The following is a 5,927-nucleotide window of genomic DNA, read 5'->3' on the forward strand; positions in this document are numbered from 1 at the left end:
AAAATAATACAAAAATGAAGTATAGAATTTGTCCATACTTAATTTTTAACATGGATGAATTTCATATAGGACTATGTAGTACTTCAAAGTTGATAGTATCAATTCTTCCTCAACCACAAGAATTGAGTGTCTGAGAATCTTTTAGTAGGAAAATTTGTGAATGAGGAACTTATTATCCTCTGGGAAAAACAGGTGATTAAAAGGAACAAATGTAACTGTGTAAGTCTAAAAATGGTTTATATTCACTAATATGGCACAGTAATGAAAACACACTAAGTAAAGAGGCTACCAATTGCATTTTATGTATCTTGAACTAATGTTAATGATACTGTATAATCAATTTCAATTTACCTTCCCTTGGTAGATAAATTTGTTTTAGGATTTCACTCTATCTCGATTGCGGCAATACATTCACAAATATTTGGTTACGTTATAGTTATAGATAATATAATAGCAGATGTTTTCCTCATTTTTGTCTTCATCAAATATTTAATGATTCTGTGATTTTAGGTCATACTCCCTGCATCCTACTGTGGCTTGGCTACTGGAGTAGCTTGGCTACCACTCCCTATTACTTCCGATTTCACAATTCTCCCTCCCTTTCCCCAGAACACAATGTGGTTGCTCTACTGAGTCACTTCAGGTCAAAGCACATCTTAACCATCTTGGTAGCTCTTCCACTACCTGGGGCTACTTTAATTCCAAACTCCACTTCTAAAAGTCTTATTCTATACTGCTCTTTGTTTTATTTGATTTGTATATTGATTCCAATCTTCCCTCATTTTCTAATTATCATCTACAGAAGTGAGTCACATTTTCATAGATAAAGGAATTGAGATTCTTAAGGCTGGAAAAATTATATACAAGAGTAAATTGCATAAACTTTCTAGTAAGGCAAATATATGATTTGGGAGGGAGTGCTGAGCAATGAAATCCCCTTGATTTGTGTGTGCCTGTGTGTTAAGAGTTTTAGTCTTTATTCATAAGGCAAGGGCAGTGGGAGATATGGTTTAAATTAAAACAAATATGGCATGATAGGTGTATCTGTTATCTATTGCTGCATAACAAATTATTGCCAAATTTAACAACCTGAAACAATGACTTATTGTCTCACAGTTTCTGTGGGTCAAGAATTTGGATTTGGCTTAGCTGGGTCCTCTGCCTCTGAGTCTCCCACAGGCTACAATCAAAGTGTCAGCCTGTGCTGCAGGTATCTCAAGGTTCAACTAAGGGCTGGCCCATGACCCTGTTTGCTCACCTGGCTGTTGTTAGGCATCAGGTTCTTACTCGCTGTTGGCTGGAGACATCAGTTGATTGCCCAATGACCTCTCCATGAGGTTACTCATAACATGGCAACTTGCTTCCCCTCAGCCAGCTTCAGAACATCCCTGGTCGGTAAGGAGCCTGCTGCGGAGGGCTTTTCTTACACTGAGATGCAGCCACCATTGTTGTCACTTCTGTTCTACCTGTGGGGCGCCTGTTCGCCTCAAGAGCCTCTGGCAGCTGCTGGCATCCTCTGCTCATCACTGGCACAGATTCCTCATCCTTTGCTGCACATTAGAATCACCAAGGGATGTGTAATAAAATGCCCATGGCAGTCCCCACCTTTAGAAATTCCAGGTGGCTCAGGCATAGGTAGTTTTCCTGGGCTCGGTAGGCATCAAAATCCCACTGATTTTAGCATAACTAAGAGGAATACTTTCCCTAACAAAATCCAAATTAATAGAACAGATATGGACAAAGGTAAAAATGAAATTTATTGACTAGGATTTTACCACAGATATCCACATGGAGGTATCTGCCTCCTTTCCTCACCCTTAGCCACCTCCAGATGGCTGTACAGACAATCAGGATTCAGCGAGCAAGCCTATAATGTTTACAATTTTAACACAGGTCTATTTGCAATAGCTTGAAACATGCTCATGGGTAGTTGACACAACTCAGTTGCTGTTAATACCCTTACAGCTTCTTCACTGGTGCAAAGCTATTCTCATAGTCACCTTTTATCCTGCTTTCCCCAGTAGCAGACCTTTGTGGCTACTTACTTTTTAGTTTTGATGTACAATAATATGACGTATCAGTCAATCTTCAATTAACAAGAATTCTACCAAATGTTTCAATAGCAGTAATTAGGTACTTTCTGAGGCTAGAGCCACCACAACTGAGACTGGTCCAGAAAAATCAGTCTTGAGGTAGAGCCATGATGAACTGCTTTCCTTCTGTACATTTAAAACAGAAATGGACTTCATTGTTGCCCTTATTTGAAATTCAGAAAGAGAGTAAGACAGTCAGATACATATTAGTAGTTCCTAAGTTTGCAAGCTCCCATTATGATCATTCCTAGGATATGACTCTTACCCTAATGATCAAAGATGGCAACTTGAGAGCCAGCTATCACATATAAGTTCCATGAAGGAGGACAGAAGGTTTGAATAAATGCATGTTTTAGTTTCCAGCTGCTTAAACAAAGATCATACAATAGGTTGGCTTAAACAATTGGTATTGATTTGGTTCACGGTTTTGAGGCTAGGAGAAGTCCAAAATCAAGGTGTCAGTAAGGTGATGCCTTCTCCCTGAAAACTGTGGCATTCCGGGGCTGGCTGCCTGTGATCCTTGGTCCTTGGTTTTCTATCACATGGCAATGCACATGGCAGCATCTTCTCCTTTCTCTTTCGGTTCCATTGACTCCCAGCTTCTGGCTGCTCCCCATAGCTTCCTCTCTCTGCCCAATTTCCTTTGCTTTTATAGGGACTTCAGCCATATTGGATTAAGGCCCACCTTCATTCAGCGTCGGCCACCTTAACCGAAGGAACCAAATCAAAACGTCCTGTTACAATGGGTTCACACACACAGGCATGGAGTAAAATGAAGAACATGTTTTTCTGGGCTACCTAACTCCAAGTCCCACACATGTCCACTGTCTTTTATCATTTAAATGAGTCTTTGATAAACTGCCACTCCAAAATTTCATTTGCATGTCTTTTGCTAGAACTTAGTCACATGACCACACAGGCAAGGGAGACTTTATTTTAAACTTCCATTTGCCAAGTTAAAACTTGAGGGTTCTGTTGCTAAGGAAGAAAGACTTTGAGATTAGTAACAATCTCTGCCACAGCTCATAACCTCTCATTTTTTATAATCGCCAGAAGAGTTAAGTAAACTCTTTTGTAGCTACCTGTATTTGCTGTGGTTTTGACATAATCAACATTCAGATGGGCCTTGAATTTTTTAATCATCCTTGGCGTGTAAAAAATTTTCATCAGTAAGATTTTCACCACTTCTCAAACAAATTCCAAACCTTATTCCTGAGTTGACTTTAGTTTAATATGTACCCAACATTGATGTCAAAACTCTGGTCACAAAGCCAAAATGCTTTGTTTTCATTTAATCAAACATTTTTTTCTATTTTCTTTCATGATTCATCATTTGTCCTTAAAAGTAATATCTGCTTTTAAGTGATTCATTTCATATCCTTGCACAGAATTCATTATTTTTTCACCAATTTTATTTTTAATTATTTACATTTTCTCTTCCTTGTTATAATGTGCCTCTTCCAACTAGCACTTTTAAAAACTCATGTCTTTTTTCACTTCAAAATAAAGCACAAAGTAAACATACCCCTGACTAATTATTCTATGACCTATGTTAAAATAACCATGTATGACCACTCACCCCAACTGTTAGTGATTATCTCGTTTTCTCTAAGGCATAGCTTTTTTTAAATGAAATAAAATTTGTAAGTTGAAGTTTCATACATATGAAAGTTTCAATACTTAAAAAATGTTTGTATTGATTAGTAATATTTTTTACTGCAATTATTGAAAAATCTACCAAGAAAGGCTTAAGTTATAAAGATGTTTATCTCATATTACAAGAAGTCTGGAAGAGCAAGTGAGTTGTAATTTCTCAATGATGCCATCAGTGACTCAGGATCTTCATGACTTCCTTTCCTACCTTCCTTAAAACATGAGTCTCTAATGTGCATCTTGCTGCCTCCCCTTATGGTGATAAGATGGCTGCTGGAGCTCCATTCAGCATGCCCAAGTATAAGGCAGAAAGGAGGAGGAGGGCATGGCAGCAACAACATATATCCCTTTTATTAGGAAAGGTTAAACAAATCTCTGCTTCACTGTGTAGAAATAGGTAACATGGTTGTAAGACAGGCTTAGAAAACAAATATTGATTATCCTTAGTTCTATATTGACAAAGAAGATGGAAAGTGAAGTTGACAAAGCTAATCAAAACAGCCTGTCACAGTAATATTAAAACAATTTCATAATTAATCTATCAGATAGGAAATGCTCCCAAATTTAAGTGCCCAAAATAGAATTCAAGATTATAAAAAATAACCAATGTAGTATGTCTTTACTTAGTACCACGGTTTTGCAATGACAGAAGCTTACACTGAACTTTATTTGGTGTACATATGTGCAACATTAAAGTTCTCATTTGTAAAATTTTATGTGTACAGATATAAGAAAGTAAAATGGGAAGGAAAAAAAGACCAGAAAAGAGCTACAACCCAAGCTATATTACCAAATCAATAATATAATTACTCATATTTCAAATGTATACAAGAAGCTTTAATCTAAGGCCCTAACAAAAATTATTTAACCTGTTAGCTTATTTTAATATATTGGTTATCACAAATGCCCTACAACTTGGTATAGACCACATTTGAATGTGAATGTTTTGAAGGTAGTAATTACCACCAAATTTTGGAGAGGATAAGGAAATTCTGATTCAAAACCTGTGCCTCAGGTTTTGTGAGATAATAAAATATTTGTTAAGATAACTATCTTAATAATCTTCATTATTCATGCAGACTTAATTAGGGCAACATTGTTATTGAGTGAGCCACTAAATCACTTTGATGTGTATTCATTGACTTTTGAGGTCATCATTACATAATTTTTTTTTTAATATTGAGATTCTTTTTTCACTTTCACTTGACATAAACCCAGAATCCAAGAAAACTAATGAAATGTAGGTTGGTATTACAATAAGAACATACAAACACAAAAGCATCTTGAAAGAAACTCCATGAATGGAATTTGAAGATTGTTGTTAGTTGCTGGATTTAATCAATTTCAGCATCAGAATTATGAGATTGCATGGTAAAATTCTGGGATGATACTTAGACTATGATGGAGATGTCGAGATGATGAATAGGAAGAAATTACTACAGGGATGTGTGATGCATGCATATGTTCTTCACTTAATGATCATTTTCAGATAAATTCATTATTGCTGTTCTTACTCCAATTTATCACTTGAGATTTGAAATGTCCAATCACCAATCATATGCTCACTTCTAATATGCTAAGAAATCTGTAGATGATACTCTCTATATTATTGTATGAAACTAAATGTGAACTAAGTTGCATTGGATGACTTCTCATCAAATTGATGACTTTCATCAACACTTGCAGGGTGCAGGTAGACTAGAGAATTTACTGGAGTTTTTGGCATTCACTAGGGTACCATCCTTTACATGAATCTCTTATAAAATAAAGTTCTGTCTACATTTATAAACCATTTTGCCTCCTTGGTAGATTTAGCCAATCCGTAAAAGCAAAACACCTCCTAAGCTTTTTCCTGGAGTGATGACTGATGATCATTATTGACAAGAGTGCTAGCATTCCTCTTCATAAAAATCACATTTGGATTTTTGTTAACCATCCTCATGCTTCATTCAAATTGGGAGATACCTGAATAAATCTTCAAAGGACCCCAGGGGAGTTAGGAAAGGTAACCTGATTTGGGAAGGACCTTTGAATACAATGGATTTAGTTTATACCCATCATTATATACTACTAAGAAGCAGATGATTACAGTTGATGCTCAGAACAGAAACAGAAGATGTAGATTTGAAATGGGAAGAATGAGGAGCAGAGTTGGATCATCACAGGGTGAGAGCATCAGTA

The sequence above is a fragment of the Choloepus didactylus genome, chromosome 8 (assembly GCF_015220235.1).
Source record: "Choloepus didactylus isolate mChoDid1 chromosome 8, mChoDid1.pri, whole genome shotgun sequence".
Classification (NCBI taxonomy): Eukaryota; Metazoa; Chordata; class Mammalia; order Pilosa; family Megalonychidae; genus Choloepus; species Choloepus didactylus.